This window comes from Cyanistes caeruleus, chromosome 8 (assembly GCF_971803275.1).
Source record: "Cyanistes caeruleus chromosome 8, bCyaCae1.hap1.1, whole genome shotgun sequence".
NCBI classification, from domain to species: Eukaryota; Metazoa; Chordata; class Aves; order Passeriformes; family Paridae; genus Cyanistes; species Cyanistes caeruleus.
The window spans coordinates 20,738,759-20,757,346 of NC_141708.1; the positions used below are offsets into that span (position 1 = coordinate 20,738,759).

At 40.0% G+C, this 18,588-nt stretch overlaps 1 protein-coding gene across 13 annotated transcripts in view; it reads right to left on the reverse strand.

The window, feature by feature from the left end:
• NDST2 (N-deacetylase and N-sulfotransferase 2) overlaps nt 1-18,588 on the reverse strand; it is a 136,117-nt gene that overhangs the window by 74,738 nt on the left and 42,791 nt on the right. The window contains exon 1 of one of the 13 annotated variants that reach the window (XM_086901079.1): nt 15,270-15,367. The exons of 11 other annotated variants lie outside the window; for them this stretch is intronic. The gene's annotated coding sequence lies outside the window, so the exon portion shown is untranslated. Of the gene's footprint in view, nt 1-15,269; nt 15,368-18,588 lie in introns of those variants that run through there. One more of the 13 variants, XM_023929416.2, reaches the window with a different exon arrangement.

Below are 18,588 nucleotides of genomic sequence, written 5' to 3' on the forward strand. Positions count from 1 at the left end.
TAAATGTAAGATTTTTAACAGGAGAAGTACATCCAGATGTGCTTACAAGGAGAAAGTAATAAAAGGTCTTTTTATTAATTTCTAGCTTTTATATGTATATGACATTTCTGATTTGGACACCTAATCCTGAACAGCTTTTAACATTTTAGATGGATAAGCATTATATGGGTAAGTGCATTTCTGGCCTTAGAACTGTAAAGATTAGCTATAAACAATGTGCCTTTCCAAGACAACCCCAGACCATGTGGTTTCATACATTAGCTGTTTGTTTTCCCAGTCAACACATTCACTTACTGTTTGTCAGAGAAAAATAACAAAAAGTTCTGGCATCCTGACTCAAAACTGTTAGGCAGTTAAAATACTGATGGCAAAGAACCACCACACATATCAAGCAGAAGTCTCTACTGCAAAAGCCGTAACATAGTGACAGATAGTGCTTAAGATAATCACTCTTAAAAGAATGGAGACTCCCAAATCAAATATTATTAATATAACTGACTTGTCCAAATGTTAAATTATTCCATGATATAATGCATTAGGGAGTGTGTTAAAAAGCAGAACAGCACTTCCAGCACTGCTCCCTAGAACATGCAGTTCCTAAGAAAGGGAAGAGAAGTAAAGGAAGGAAAAAAAAAACCACAACACAGGGAACAGCTCAGCACCACAAATTGTATGTTCTGCAGGAAAATATGACAGCTTACTTTTTAGGACAAGGATACAGGGAAATAGGCAAAAGAAAACAGTTGAAAAAAATCAAACAATTTTTAGGGTTGTGTTAGGCACTATATAAGAAGAGACTGCTTTCTTAACTGGTAAAAAAGCCAACCCCAGCAAGAGATTGGTATCAAGCTACATGCTTCTGTTATCACCCACCTGTAAATGCTAAGAAAAATGGCTAATCTATGGAACTCTTTCAAAAACTGAGTTTCTCAGTCCTCCACACTGCAGCAGATGTTGAGACAGGCGTGTGTACTTGGTTGAAAGGAGGTGTCTCAATACCCACAGCAAGTACCATACCTAAGAGGTGGCATAACATCTACCTCCTACTGCAGTGGAGCAATTAAATCTCTTCCCCACAGTGCTAGACACACTAGTGTGTCTGTGACTTCTGTCTTCTAGTGACTCCTGTCACAGTGCTGTGACAGAAGAACAGCATTTTTAGTGTGACATGCACATGTAAAGTATCTGTGGGCAGGGGGACAGGAGAATGAACACATGGTTTCATAGTGCACACAAACACATGCATGAAGTGGAAGTGGGTTCTAAATGATTACAAGAGCACATGCAAAGGGCTTTGATGACAGTCACTAATGACCCAGACCTTTCATATGCAGCATTTAGAAAGAGCTGTGACTTTCAAAACAATCACATTATCAAAACTAAAGCCACAGTTAAGTAAGACTCATTACTTCCACTGTCACTTCATAATTACACTGCCTCTGCCAAGAGTCACACACTCTTCCCCCATCCTACTCCTTCCACTCTTCACCTTCGTAAACCAAAATCTCAGTAGAGAACAAGAGGGCCAAGCTTTTCCACGTGTCTAATTCTCAAGGCAACAGACACCTTGAGAGGGGGGAAAAAAAGAAAGTGTGCTGTTGCTGTGGAAACAGTATGAGAGCACAGAAACACTCCCATTAGATCAAGTACCTCTTGGAGGACCAGGCACACCACTGAACAGTTAGAGGAACTTACCCAGCATGTGTGAAAGGTCAGGACAGGGAACCCAGTCAGGCTGGATGTCTCCACCATCACCCAGATTTCAGATCTGGAATAGCTTTTCAAACATGAGTTCCTTGCTATACTTGGTGAAAACTATTACCACCATCTAAAGGCCCTAAACTGGGATGTGAATAAATTGCATAGCCTTCTTAAATGCTTGAGAGATGTATTAATACAGAATATAGGATATGGTTTTTAACAGAGAACTGCAGAAATGCTTGGGCCTGATCCAAAGGTTTACAGGCTGAATTCAAAAGCAATGCTGATGAATGGTAGAGAAGAAAATAAATCTACACCCCAGCAGAATTCTTCTGTTCCTTGTTCCCTAAGAAATGAAAGGGAATAAATAGAACGTGATAATGTAATTAAAGATTACATGATAATTAACATACAAAAATGTCTAAACTAAGACCATGTGGGTGAGCACAATATCAGACTACTCTGAGTGACTGGAATTTAAAATCATTCATGTGTATAAACCTGTAGTTTTATTCCTCTCTCCACCCCCATTACGATCCCTGAACTGGACTACTACATGAACAATGAGAATGCAAGAGTCTAATGCAAATCAGAGAGAGCAATGTAGTTAAAAACAGCGTTAATGAGAACATCACATACACAAAAGCCCTCTAGGTTTTCAAGAAGTGAGAAATTGTCACGTGTCAGTAACCAAACTCCTGGTATTACCAAAGATCAGTGAAACCAGCAATCAGAAGCAATTTGATAGTCTCAACCACTGATTTTGGAAGGACATTTTAAACACCAGACAAAGAAAACAGGGGACTGGAACAGGTTAGAAATTTGTTTATAAACACTGTAATGCTACCAGACATTAATCTCCCCAACTTCATCCTCTACCTTCCCTTCTCATCCCTGCAAAATACCTCATATTAAAAGAAACTAGACCACTGGCAAGCTAGAATAATGATTTATTTCACAAGGGTGTTGTGAGGCTTAATTCATGTTTGTAAAGCCCTTTGTATTGTGCCTTTCATCTACTGTGGGAACTTCACAGTATTATCAATAAGGTCTTTCCTACAGTAGAAGGGCTTTGCTAGAATAGCTATACTAGCAAATCTGCCTAGTCAAGATGTGGTTTACACAGGCAAAAAAGTTATTTTGATGGAACAGCTAATACCAATTGCCTGAAAAAAGCATGCTAAACTGACAGATACACACTTTTGGTGGTATCTAACTGAATTTAGCATAGAATTCTGTATGTCAACTAAGGGTGATTTCTGCACAATCTTAAAAAACAGTTATGCTGAAAAATCTTGAGGGGTTTGGAGAGTGCAAATGAAGGGTGTGTATTTATTACTTTCACACTACCAAGCATCTGTGTTCATTTCTTCATGTGAACAAGCCAGAAGCAAGGTCCTCTGTAAACAGATCCCGTTAGCAGCAAATGTATATGACTTTACTCTTTTATACAAAATAATTGAAGGAATAAAGACAAAGCTTTGGTGAGATAGATTCTGCCAAGGAGAGAGTATTAACAGCAGTAGAATGAATGCCTAGAAACTACTTATACAACTGCAAAGAAGAAAGACTACAGTACAAGAAATTAATTCATGTGATGGTCCTTTTGAACTGTGCTGTTATTATTATTGTCCATTCAAGCCCCCAGTTTTCTCACTCAAGTTTGAAACAATACCAAATATCAAACTGTTATTTGTCTCCTAACAAAGGCGGAGAGGCACCGTTATGGCAGGTTCCCAAATGACTACTTGCCATTTTTCTAGACATGCTTGGCCTTACTCTAAAGCTGTTTAGGGTGCAGCCTGTAACTACCAGCAGTAGTGCATCTGCATTTTGCCTTTCAACATTTCCTCTTCTTGCCAGAAGCCTATAGCAGATCTTAGCACCTAAGGGCTCGCTTACACGGAGAAAGGAAACTCATCTGTTTCACATCTCTGGAAGGCTCTTCTCTGGTAGATACCTGTATTTATTTTAGAAAGGTGTCACTCTGTATCCATGTGCAGTAGCATACAATCTTCCAACATCCAACAGACCAAAGCAATGCACTGAAGTGTAAGACTTTGGCAGTCATATTTCAAAACTGGGTTACAAACTGGCTAAACATTATTCCACAAACTAATCTGGATAAGACATGTCCGAATCTGGAAAGCAGATCAAAATCCAAAGACAGAAACTGCCATATTTGACAATATTTATTTTGCGTTTGAAGGATGGTTTCAGTACCAAAATTTAAGCAGTTCTATTCAGCTGCTTTCCACTGAAAAGTAAAGCTAAAACTACTTTAAAGCAAAACTAACAATCTTCTGCTATTGAGACAAATTAGAAAAGACTAACTACAGTAAATTAATCAGTAACCCATTATTTACTGACACAGCACTGTAGAATACACAGCTCATGTAGCAGGACTACATGATGTGCTGTTTTATTCCACCCAGGATTCATTTATGAGACGTCTGAAATGATAAGCATGATAATAAGCAGCAATTTATAATTGCTACATATTCTTTCAGTCACTGATGCAGCTGCCTGTATAGCATAAGACCAACACTGACCTAAAAAAACAGGCTTGGCAATTCTGGACTAGGGTTAAAAAGATCAAGGTTCAATCTTTTTGCAGATTGGCTAAGCTGTACACCAAAGCTAGAGCACCAAAAGGCTGGGCTCACTTGCTTGCAAGTTAAGATACACTTTCTTGTCATGAGAGCATTAAAAAAAAGCTGGATGACATCTTCTTTTTCCACTATCATACATTTTGCATGTAAGTAGCTGATCCTAATCAGTGAGAGTTTAATATTAACATCTCATATGACAAAAAATTTTTGTCACAGACTTGTTTCAAAAACTAAAAAGACATTTTCATCAGCTCTGTGCCATAGGTCAGACAGCACTCGATTTGCTGTACCTACAGCAAAATAACCATGCAGCCCTACATGCTTTAGAAGGCTTGCATGAAGATGAAAAGACTATAGATAGCCATTAGACAGTAATTACACTTCCAGCTGGAAAAGTTCATTCTTGCCTTTGGGATATTCAGCAGGAAAATTTAAGGTTAACCATCTTTCAGGACAAGGCTATCTTGCCCCTCTGTTTCTTCCCATCCAACTCACTTCTCTGTTTTAGCTCTTTCCCATTCATTCTTAATTGTCAGCTCTCTTGAGCCTCTGATCACACTGACTGATCCCTGTGTTTCTTCCCAGGAGGAGAACACAGGGGGAACTTGCAGGTTTCAGTGTGGAATCTTCCTGTATGCCTTGGGTCCTGCCTAGACAGCTGCTCGCTTGCTGTGTATATCCTGACAGTTTAGCTAAAGCATTGTGAGCTAAAGCCTAGGAGCAACTATGTAGAGGCTGAGGCCAGGCTTCCCACTGAAAGCTCACCTACTCTGAAACATCCCTCTGTCCCTGACAAAGATACTCCACACTTATAATTCTCAAGTTCAAGTACAATTCAAGGTCAGCTTCATTTCTCTTAAGCAAAAATGGAAGAAAAGAAATACACTCAGGCTGAGGCTTTTCCCTTCCTAGTTTTCTGGACTTCTTAAGTGCTGCAAAGTTTCTGTAGGGGTAGAAATGCAATCTGAAGGGTAGAAACAACAGTTAGCATGACCAGCTGTTCTTTCCTACACTTACGCATGAAGCCACAACCACAAAAGAAATGCAGTTAAATGATGAGGAGATCACTTCTACTGAGACAGCCAAAGCACCCTGAACAGTATGGGAAGGCTGAGGTTATACATTTTCATCCAGCTCACATAAACAAGCCCAAGCTGTTGCTTTTGACCTTTAATGTCTGTCATGATTTGTGTCCTAAGCCACTAAGAATGGGGAAAAGTCTAGGACTGGTTAAAGATTCAGCCAGTAAAGAGCAGGCATATCTCAGTGATGAACTTCACTTTTCTAATAGAATGGAAGTTCACCAGCTTTCAGAGCGTGCTGGGGCTTCTGTACTCAAACCTTTATGGGGATGATGTCAGGAAGGATAACTACAGAGGGAAAAAAGATTTAATTTTTTGATATGTAGATTTTGTAGCTCTTGAATAATCCATACAGAAGAAGTTTAGAATTAGATACAACAGTACATAAAGATATTTATTGTAAAGAAATACACAAGTTGGAGAACAACGGGCAGAACTGAAGACATCAGTTTTGCACAAAGGGCTGAAGTACAATCAAAATCCAGAAGTTCTTGCATAGTAAGTATGATTTAAAGAGTCAGCCACAAATACATGAGATTTGCAGTAAAGAAAGCAAACAAAGAGCAGAACTCTGGGTATCACTCAGCCTGCCTAGGAATCCATTTGTGCATGCTGTTTCTTCGAATGTAAAACACAGGCTTCAAATGCAGGTGAACTTACTTCATAACTCACATCACCCTTTAACTATAAAGGCAGCATAACAATCTCTGCTTATGCACAAATAATCTATGACAAACCATCAGTCCCAACTGACAAAAATACTTTAAGACACAACATTTAGAAAATTAATTGCCTTTTGGTGTCTGAGAAACAGCACAGAATTTCCAACTTGTCCTCATTTTAGTGTATGTCTGTACTTTAACATAAACTTGGGTGCTGTTCTAGCACTTCTTTCACAAAGGAATAGCTGCTTCTCAGCTGAAAATGAGTTGGAAAAAAGTTACCTTATGATTGAACATGCAAGATATTAAAATGCAGGTGCTTCCTCCACCAAAATGTTAACACTTTCCATACTGCTTTCCCAAAACATTTTATTTAAAAATTCTTTCATAAGAAGTTTTTCTTGAAATAGCTGTATAACAAACAGTTGAAGATCAAAATGCCATGATTTGTGTTCCATGTCTCCCTACTTCCCAGAGCATGTCAGAGCCAGTGTCTCCTACAGAAGAGTATTTCTAAACAAGCAAACGCATGATACCAAAATCTGAACATGATCTAACAACAGCTGATCCTAACTTAATTTCAGAGCCCTAAGATTTGAAAACATAAATTAAAAAAAAAATAATACAAAAAAACCCCACCACCACCACAATCCTGGATAAATTTCATGTAATAATCTGAATGGTTCTACTGTCTCTTTCGTCATACTAAAGTTTGCTTTGCTGTTGTTTTCATCTTTCCTTTTAAAATAGCCTCCTGCAGCTCTAAGCTAAAAATCTTCCTGGAGCTTCTATGTGACAGCTGCAGTATCTTAGCCATCTGTTTAATTTATATTTGCTAATGCAGCTCCTGCTGTTTTCAACTGACAGGTTTTTTCTCTCTTATTACCCCCACACGGGAAATCATTGTACTTGCCAAAGTTTCTCTGTAGTCTCAGATGTCAAATCAAGTCTGGTGACAAAAGGTGATGAATGAGGGCTCTTATACACCTCTCTTTTATGTTTTTTTGGGTTTTTTTTGGTTGTTGTTGTTGGGGGAGTCTCTTAATTATGGAAATTGTAAGGGGGTTTTATGTTATTTCTTTAAAGAATAATTATAAGCAAAAAGGAAGTAGTACAGAAACAGAGAGAGAGAGAGAGAGGAAATCATACTCCCTTACTCTCAACATGGTAATTCCGTAGAAAGGTTGAGGCTGGGGGATCTCCAAGATACTCTCTGAAGCAGATTATCTATTCCATATTCAGTAACTAAAGCCCTGATTCAATCTCTTCAGTCATCTATGGCCACCTTACCAAGATCAGGGTTTGTTTGAGTGTCGATTTTCCCTCACTTGCAACCAACAGGCCTCCTAATTTTTCTGGAGTGCTCTGGATCTCAGAAGTATTCAAAAGTCAAAGTCAAGTGGTGGAGCACCATGGTTCAGCACATAGCAATGCCAGTACTTGCTGCCATCCTGTAAAGCCTCCTGCAGGAAGGTGCAGGGCCCACATTCCCTGTGCTTTTCAGAGACACTGGACAGAAGGGCCAACTGACTCCTGAAACAGCTGTGAGCCTTATACAGCAAGCACAGATGTTACTGTCCCTGCAACTCCCCTGGGCATAGTAACAAGATTAGAGTCTTCCTCTGCTGAAATGTAACATCAGGTTTAACACAAAACTTTGCATTTTAACATAGATACCCTCATCTTGTGTAAAACTGTAGCAGCTGAATTGCAGTGAGCTCTGCACTGTCCGAGGTGATGCAACACTCCTCTGTTACAAGGAGCACATTTCAGTGGCCAGCCCCAGCCCAGAAACAGGTAGTCACATTAAAGAAATCAAACCCAGAAAATGTGACCACTCCTCCTTTCAAAATTCCCCCTTCCAAAACGACTTTATTAACCAGAGAGACACACCAAAACATGAAATGAGCACTTGCCAAAGGGTTGGAAGATGTGTGCTTTCTGGTGCCAGAGAGAGCACTGAAGAGTAGCTGAGAAAGAGTTAGCAGGGATACGTGTTTGAGGGAATACTTGGGAGACAAGAAGTCATAAGCTCTTATTACCACCGTTCCCAGAAGGTGATGATGATGACGAGAAAAATATTGCTCTGAAACGGTAGAGTTTGCACCAGCTCCCAACATCAAAGCAACCCACAGCATGGAACTTGTGACAGCTCCCTATCTTGTGCAGAATCCTCCCACTGAGCTCCAGGGGATAAAATCACTTGAAGCAAAATGAACGTTTCTGCTTTTGAAAGTACAGCAAGCTAGTGCCAAAAATAACTACAGGTGAACTCTGGAGAAGGTTACTGCTTCATCTTTGTATCCCCTGAATATCATCATACTCAGGTACTCCTTGAATAATTGTACTACAAAATTTTGATCTTTGAAGAACATACTGGACAAAACAGAAAAGCTAAAAAGAAAAGCCCTTAGACATAATATACTAATACCTACAGCATACATGAGGACATGATATCCTTTCCTACCCAGGATTCTGCCCAAGAGCCAGACAAGTAAACCCTTAATTGCAATCTGGGTCTCAGTATTTTCAGCTGAAAATATATATGTATGTATATAATGATGTACTTCACTATAGTACTATTATACAGTACATAGGCTAGATACCCAGCACAAATTCTAACACTTTTATAACTCAGTGCCAATACCAATGGGGAAAAAAGTAATTTCTAAGAGTATACAGAATACCTAAAGAGTCACTATTCAGCTTGAACTACTTGTACTTTACGACATTTCAAAAGTAACACAATAAAGAAAGTGTAAAGATTAAATTATAACTAAGTACTTTATTCTAACCTTGGTCAGACAGCACTTGATAGAGCCTTCAATCCAGCACTAGCACGCTAACTTGGCTCTCCACTGTCCAAGAATAGTGATGGATGGGAATAGCCAACTGGAAAAGCTGAACACACAAACCCTGCTGCACAGAGGCCAAAGCCCTGTGCCCTTGCACTGTGTTTTGCAGCACCTCAGGTTCTGGGACAATTCAGCTGAGGTAGAAAGGCAGCCCCATAAGAAACCCCATCTGACAAATATCTCCAAGCAGAAGGGATCACAGGACATACATGGTACTCTTCCACCAGTTACCCCTCCTGCTGCTATCATCAGCTCCATGGCTCTAAGTTTTGCAGAGCCAGAGCTTTAGTCTAAATCTGTGACTTGTGGAGCCTAGCTAGCTCCTGAATGCTCCTCCACCTCCTTCAAAGCCAGATTCCCAGCATCCCATGTTTCAGAAGCACAAAACAGAGACAGCAGCAGTAGCTCTGAGCAAAGTTGGCAAGGGCTCAGCGGGCGAACTAGCTCAGGGTCTGAGCCACACCTAAACCTATGTACTGCTTCCAGGTCTGAGCCCAGGATTTCAGTATGGATTACCTGTTACCTGAATAATGTATCCATTGAAAATACAACATTAGCTGCAAAAATTGAATAGAAGAAAAGCAAATTTCTGGGTCTACAAAGTAATTCTGAGGTCAAAAATTAACCTATCAAGCTAACAAAGGTTATTTGCAGCATTTCCCATACAGTGTTTAAAATCCTGTCCTCTAAAGTTTTGCCTGAGTTTATTCCTCTTCATTTGCCAGCATCCTCAGGCATTTCCTAAGAGCCATTTCTGTGAAGAGTACATAAAGATGATAGCCTCAAGGAAATCAGACTTGATTCTCTAGGCTGTCCAATATATGCAAGCAATATACTAGGTTATATATACATATGTCCATACATAGACAGCATTTCAAAACCACACCACTACAAACATTAATACTCACTACCCTGAACTGTAACTCTGAGCTCTAACAAGGAGGTCAGAGCCTTCCCCCAAAATGCTAATGCTAGTTTACTTTAAGTAGAGATGCAACAGCCTTCAACAAATTCCAACAAATTTTCAAGTTTTACCTTACAGAAAAACCAGTTTTGTTGTTTATCTGCACTTCAGGTGTCTAGATTTAAAATGAAAAGGCAAGTACAGCTGCTCACAGCTGATAAGGCCTCATGCTTCTGGCATTTATTTATATCCATGATCCAGAGTAACAAACTCATGTACTTTAAACAACTGAAGCAACTATTGGATAAAACATGGAAATATGGAAGATGGGACTAGAAACAACTTCCTTTACTGTATAAATCCACTTATTCACCATAAATCAAGAAAAAACACATTCAGGTGAAGGTAATGGAAGATCAGCTGCTAAAGCAGAGTGTCTCAACAACAATTTCCAAGTTAGGGCACGAGAGCAACTCCTGATGACATCTTGTTGGTTCTCATCTGAACATGGGGCCAGCACCCCTGCCAAAGCAGTTAATGTTTTCTGGCTGAGGTCACTAACATCTGGTTTGTGTACAGGCAGCTTCTGCTGCTCAGTGCTGCACAGGAACAGAGGCAGTGCAGAATGTCACAGGGGAGCACAGGTTTAGTGTTTGTGATTAACCTCAAGCAATGCCTGATTTGTGGGTTTGCAAAACACAGATGGAAACTCAAGTTTGAGATTCCACAAAATAGGAAGAGGTAGTCAGTCCTAGGGGGCAAAGCCTAAGAGAGAGCAAATAATGAGAGAAGACAGAAGAGGATGGAACAAAAGTGCGCTTCCACCTATGGTTTTGCCAGCTTGGCCCAGGGTTGATCTGATCATCTCCTGCAGATGACACTTAGCCCAGCTGAGTCTGAAAACTCCTCACAATACACACAGTTATTGTACTACATCAAGATACTGCTTATATGCTGCAGCTTGTCTGTACTCATCTGCAACATAATACTGGGTTAGGGTTAGGCTGTACTCGGTTATCCAAAAGCGGAGGGTTAAGAGCTTCAGGGAACAGCTCTGCAAGGAGCATAAAGCAATGTTAGTGGCTGCCAGCAAAAGAGGTGGACCCATATCCCCAGCTATTTATAGCATGCTGATCCAAATAACTAATCCACCAAAAATTTATTATCAATCAGTCAGACTTACGAGCTTATCAAATGCACTCTACAGCTCCCTGATTGCAGGTGCTGAGGACAGGAATGCTGTAACTGCGGCAGATGAGAGCAACACTGAGCTTTCTGGGAGAAGCACAGTCTGAGATCACCTTTCAAAAACCAGTACCTTTATTATACAGACTAAAGGAGAAGGCAGGAGTTAAAAAGGCTGGCTAATGAATGTCCTAGTCAATTAGACAATCATTTTTCATGTGTGTGTCTTGTTCTGTATCTCAAGAATCACTATGGAATTGAAAAACTGTTTATTTCCATATAGACTTCTGAACTCTAAACTGGCAACAAATTTTGAATGTGTCTTAGGAGTCAAAACCATGAACAAGACTGAAACACAAACAGCATTTTCAAGAGCTCTCCCTAGCATGCTCTCCTGTTTCTCCTACAGTATCTCTCTGCTATGAAAAATGTTAATTTTCATTTAAAACAGCAGCCAATACTAGTTTCAGATATCCCTTCCCCTGCTTCTGTCCTATTCTTCTGCTCTCCTAATAGTTTAACAATCCAGTATCACAGCCAGGGAAGAGCACTGCAGAGCCAACAGAAGATAAGCACACTGGCTGGAAAGGGATGTATTGGAGTCGAGTGCTACAGCTCTGGAACAAGACTAAAGGAGAGGATTTCACAGGGACAAATCTGAAAGAGCCAGCAGCTGGCTGTGAGGCACACTCTACACAAATCCACTCAAATACAAGGAGCATCTCTCATGTTGCACCCAAATTTGACTCCAGCTCACAAAACAGTTTGCTATTCCTAGTCTTCACAGTAAACTGACATCAACACTTATTCAGAAATCCAAGGTTAGAGAAAATAGTATTTACATTAAAAAGATCAATCACACTTCTTGTCATGCCTTCTGTACTTTATTTTGTTTTGTAGTTTTTCATTTTAATTTTGTGTTCCAAATTTGGGTTATAGCAAGATAACAGGAACCTGAATTGCTGTGCATAATATAAAGTAAAGAAAATAAATAAAAAAGCCTCATTTCTGAGAAGCAAAGGCTCTTAAATAATCTTTAGATAATGCCAGCACAACATTATGTGCCTGATGCTTAGGGACAAAAAAAATGAGGCAGAAAATCAGTCTCAGACACTGACGACGATAGTTTTAAGTATGAGGTATGCCGTATGCAACAAAGTGACTTGAACATGGATTACAGGCAAAAGCAAATACATCAGTACCTGAAACTGTCACTTTTTGCCCCAGTCAAAACCTCACAACTAATTAGCAATTATTCAAATGTCCCCTTCCTTGATGAGCACTAATAACTGCACATCTGAGTCTTTTAGCTAGCAGCCACGTGGTTTATAAAGCAGCCGCTCTGCCAGGTGAGGAGAAATGATGGCCTGTCGTGCTGACCTAGCACAGAAACACATTTCATCCACTTGGAAATTGTTCTTTTACAACCAGTGCTCTCAGTACTCTAGAAAATAGTTTAGATACCTGATGATTTAGATTTTAATATTCTTACTGTGGATATAGCCATCAAAATTCCCACTGCCTCTCATTCCTCACACACTTAATATGCTGATTTAATTATATGCCTGTAATTTAGTTTACATTTTACAGGAGGCAAAAGGTAAGGAGATTCCAGTAAATAACACTTGAGATAAGAGAATGAGTTACTGGAGAGCACAATGCTCATTCTTTGCATCTGTACTGGCCTATTATAAAGAGCTTAAAAATTCACTCAAACGGAACAGGTAGGAAACACTGGCAAAAGATAAACTAAAATTAATTTTCCAGATTTTAAGGTTATAAAGGTAACTTGCAAAGTACCAATCAGAAAAGACCTGTCTTTGTAAACCCATGGATAGACAGCTTCAGCCTGCTACTCAATCAGGCTTTTTTCCCCAGCTGCCCTGAACAAAGCTTCGCCCATCCTCACTGCCTGGGGCACCAGGCAGCAGGGACAGGAGTGGAGCTGAAGCAAAGGAGGCCAATTCCATGCTGCACTGCCTGGGAAAGCTCTGGAGAGAAACCCAGGCACTGATCACTAAAGAAAAGGTGAAATAAAACATCTAGCAAGCATAAAGAGGTTTAGAGATGGATTGTTCTTCGGCTGCCCACATCTAAATAGCAAGGACAAGATAAAAATATCACAAGCTCTGGCTACCATTCAGATAAAAAAGGAGGACAGGAAAAAGGAATCAAACAACTCTGAATCTAAAATGAGTGGGACATGAGAATTTTTCCAAGAATAATTTAACCAAAGACCAGATGGAAGGAAGCAGCGATATGTCCTAATTACAGGTTTATTAAGTCAGTCAAATTCTCTTCAGAGAAAACATAAAAATCAAAAGACCCCAATCAAGTAAAGGTTGATCTTGGTAATGGGAAGAGGAGGCATCTCAGAAGGCAAAGTGAATTTAAATACATTCATGTTGAAAACAGGAAGATCTTTTTTCAGAGATTGAATCCTGTCAGTAATACTCAGAAAAAAATTTGACAATCTCTAAAATTATTAACATAACAATCCTCACAGAGTGTGAGAGAAAGATTTGGGATTTTATCTCATGCAAACCCATAAGCTGCTAGGAGTATATTTCTTTCATAAAGAAGATAATACTGGATCAAAAAACTCCAGCAGGTTAACAGAATAAATGGAAATACACATCTAAGCTTTGATGCTGATGCTGTTGCTGCTCACTCAAAATCACCATGTTAAAACAGATGCTCGCTTTTTCCCCATCCCTTACAAATGGTAACTTGAAGCTGAATTCCTATCAGGAAGCTAATCCCAAACTACATTCTCTGTCCCAATGGACTTCCCCTTTTTTTCCTCTCTGTAACACTTTATCTCAGCTCCACCCGACAAGTGTAATGTATTTATGGTAGAAAAAAGCTGCTTCAGTGGAGTATTTTTGAAATTCTATTTTTTCCTACAGTAGCCCAGCCAAACAGGAAATCAAAGCCCTGCATATGATCATATATTATCTTGTATGACTGAAGGTCACAGGCAGTCAAATCCTCTGTGTGTGCATCCCTCTAGGAAATCCCAAGCTCTGAGAACAAAAATATTACTACAATCTCTACAATAAACTACCTAAAGAACTGGATGGTATATTCCTATGTATTTCATACACATATATTTATTTTGTATGTACTGACATACACACAGGCCTTTCTGATGCAGGAATTAAAAATTCCCTTCTAACACACTGGTGGCCAAACAGCTAACACTCCAGCATTTTGGAAGCAGCTTGCACAACAGGAAAAGCAATTGCACAGTAGGAAAACTCCAGCAGGGAGACAACAATCCAACAACAAACAGGACATAAAGGATCAAATGGAAAATGAACTCTTGAGGAGCTAAGACAGATGCAAAAGCTGTTGGTGGTAGTGTGGAGAGATGTATTGGTTAGCAACTTTAGGAATACATAGAAGGCGTGGAAATATTTATCAGTGCAAGGTGCTGAAAAGATGTATTGAAAGAAAGTTCACAGTCACCTATCAAACACAGCTGCTCAAGATCACCCAGGACAAATTTTCACATATGATCTCAAACATTGAAATGCCACCCACTAACAGCCCTAACAATAGCAGGTTTTAGCAGAAAACTCACACAAGTATCTTCTCTCAACAATGACATGTTTGATGAATGCTTCTACTTGGAAACAATGTCAGAATTTAAAGTCATAACACTTACTTTTACTTCCAGATGCAAAATCTACACGTTAAACAATGCCAAGTATTCACTTCTCCCAAACCATCACTACTAAGTGATCATCAGTCAAAACAACCCCTCCTTAAAAAGGACAGGCCTTCAAGCATAGGCTAAAAAATTTTCTGATACTCTCTAAAACTATAGTTGCCTTGTATGAAAAGTAATATAGAACAACAAAACAAATATTTTCTGTATAATTTTACAGAGATATAATTTTAATTTTTCTGCTTTGCAGCTCACTTTCTTGCACATCAACAGTATCCCCAAACTCATATTTCAACTCCAGGCCTGTTGATATCCACAATTCTACATATTTGTTATTAAAAGGTACCTTATTCAGAAATCTGTTTTGACACTGTGTTACTGATGCCATGCGTACACAGTCAGTACGTACAGGGACTGCTGGAATCCCACTAAACACAGAGTCTCCTGCTAACTTCAGCATCACAGCCAGGAAACCACCCAAGTCAGACTGCAGCAAAGAAATTCCACTTCTGGTGTGACGTGGACTCAGATAAAGTAGTATATATGAGAGGAACAGATTATGCCAGAGCATTTATGGTATTCGTTCATTCCTTACCTTTCCCTTTACACTGCAGAGGTTACCTCACCCCTTGAAACACAGTCATAAGCAGCAACAGGTTTCACATATGAATTCTTTTTTCCCTGGGTGCTCTGGGGAAGCAAGAACATGCACTCAAGTGAGCATTCATGCCTCAGTCAGCTTGAGGACAAGGCTCTGCACTGAAGCCCTTAAGACCTTCTCACGGCTGCTGATTTCATCCACAAACTGAAAGAGCATCTCAGCAGGACACTGCCAGCCTCCTTTTCAGCTCCCACTCACTGATTGCCAGTCTCTGGCAAGTGAAATGTCAAGAACCAGGCAGGGGCGGTGTTTGGAGAAGGAGGGATAAGAGATTCTCACCATCCATCAACCTCAAAACCTATTCAGCCGACAACTTGAATGGAACAGGCATTTCATTCTCCATGGTAACAAGAGATGGAAGGAGGTTGGGGAAAAAAAAAGAGCGAGAGAGTACAGACCAGGAAAATCCGATGTCGAAGACGCAGGGAAACTTGCAAACTTTTCAATTTCTCTTTGCTGTGCAACTTGCATGCAGAAGAGAGAAAAGCTCTTTCCTTGCCTGCACAGTCTGAAACAAGCTGTCCCGTGGCCACGATGAGGTGTTCTGTTCTGCAAGCAGTGTACTGATTTGGGGGGAGGAAATCCCTTATCCTGCACCAATCCTACCCAGAGGAAAGACAAATGCCTTCTGAACACTAGAAATTTGGGAGAACTGCAGATTATTGCCCTTCAGAAAAAAGAACTGTCTGAAAGAGAAAAGATACTGTCATTGCCTGTACAGGACTTCTTGTCTACAGATTAAAGCCACTGATGGTGAATCGGTCTGTGTGCCAGCGCTGACCACAAACCAGAGTGGAGGATTAACATCACTCTCTTTGCCTGCTTTGCATCTTACATGGAAGAAAATGTTCATTACTTCTGTTATGCTGAACCACTTAGATGCACAGATAAAAACAAGGCATTTGCTTACTCTTTTCCAAGACACACCAAAATGAAGCATGGAAGCAGACAAACTTAAAATTCGGGCAGCACCTCTGCCAGCCTCAAGGGATCTCATGGTAAGTCAGTTCTTATTAACATTTCAGGCCTGGCCATCTTCTGAACTTTCTTCCTGCTATTTTACATTCATAACTTGAGCTGTCACAGCCAGAATGTGCACAACAGGGAAATTACATTTGGATTCATGCACGTTTGTGTTCCAAGCTGGCCCCATGCAGCTACTGAAAAGAGTCTCTGGCTAAAGCACTTATGCAAGATAACCCAACAAAGGACTGAAAAGCTCTGCAAATCCTGGCTGCTGCCATCTTATTTTTCTCAGTTCTTTACACTGATTCTTTCCTGAAGAACACATTTCAATCTCCCTCCCCCATCCAAAGCCACCACCTCTCAATTTGGAGTTTGTTCTCAGTTTTGTATTGCATATGGGACATGTTGTTGGTGTGATACTTTTTTTATAACTTATTAGCTATACAAAGAGCTTTTTGTTCAAGGTGGCCCAGAGAGTTGTTTTGAGTTTTTCCAGTAGTCCTTATCTATAAACAAATATATTGAAGATCATGTTTTTTTAAAAACTATTAATTTTTCTTCATTGTATTCATTTGAATTTTGGATAGGCAGCTTTCAGTTTCTCACATAGGTCTTTACCATTCATGACACTGCAACCCATAAGGCATGTTAATGCACAACCCTGCCCACTGAATTTCAACCTTTATTCACACCAATCATTTCAAAGCCACATGAATACATTCTTGCTTGTGAAAATCACTTTCCTCCTCTGAAAAAAAATTGTTTTCTTTTCTCTTCCAAGACTGACTCTTGGAAAAACCAAAACAGAACCTCAGCAGGAACAATACTACAGTCACTTGCTGCTTGTTCTCCAACTTAACTTCCTGAGACAGTCTTTTCCTTAGCAAAGGAGGGCATATTTACCTTCTGAAATGTACTTCAGGTCCATGGCTTAGAATGATTTTCCCTTTTTTCCCCAAAGACTTTAACAAGAAAACGAGAAATGAGACTGCTCCATTCACTCTTTCCCAGCCAACTAAAGTGCGAGTGACACACACCTCAACTGGAAAATGTCAGTCTCCCACAACTCTGCCTAAGCAAATAAATGCTCTTAAATGCACCTGCATGATCAGATGAATTCAGTTCTTTTCAGCTACTTTTGAAGGTATTTCAGAATTCCAAGGAGATTTTTCCAGCCCATTTAAAATATATTCTACCCCCATCTGTTAAGATGAGTGTATTTAACATAGAAAGCTTTTTGTGTTCTTTTCATAGAACAATCTCAGAGTACTTTGTTATTTTGCTTTGTTACAGGAGAACAAAAAGGAAAGAATGTATTTTTGCCAAACACCATAAAAGCAGACTCATCTTCCCTGCACTTGCTGCTCACTGCATTTCACCTTGATCCTCTTGAAGGCTCGAAAGCATTGTTGTTTATCTGGAGCTCAGGGAAGGGATTTTCTTTCTCTCTGAAGTTGATTCTAATGTACTTCAAAGAGTTGCCATCTATTAACATTATCCACTTGTCTTTCTATGTTTCAAAAACCATACCCTTAAAAATGAAGAGCTTTCCTGAATCTATTCTAGCAGCATGCTTTAGGCGAGAAAGAAGACACTGACAACGTTACCAATGTTCAGAAATATGACAAAAGCAAGTCCAAGAGCACAGAGTCATACCAACCACAGTGCCCACTGTGGGCTCCCTTTCAGCCACCAGAAGGGAAATGCTGAAGCATCTCACCAAGAGTATACACAAAGATACACATTTTGGAAGCAAATCCACTCTGAATTAGCTAAAACTAGTATCTCAAAAGGCACCCTACTGAGAGGTACTGAAGTGAGGGGTGAAGCATGCCCACACAGAATCAAGGCCTCATCCAGCTTCCATAACAGAAGAATAAACAGTACAGTACAGCCAAGATTCAAAGGACTGCCCACCATGTGTGCCTGCCAGGCAATAATAAAAGCTGAAATGCATCAATAGCTTCAGGCTGGCTGAGAACGAAACTGACTTGAGTTCTGATCAAGTTTGGTGGTCTCCACATAACTCTGGCACTACAAAAGTTACCATCTCAACTGACAGCGACTGTACAGAGAAGTGAACCAGTGGTGATCCTCACTCGGACAGCACTGGCAGTGCTACACCATAGTGTCCTGAACTGCTCCTGGCCAGGTAACAAATAGATCTGCTGCTGCCACAGCTGGGAGCCCACAGCTAAGTTCACCCTCTTCAAGTAGATGCTCTGAAAACTTTGCCACGCCTACCAAGAAAACTAAGATGTGACATGACTTCACTGTAACACAGAAC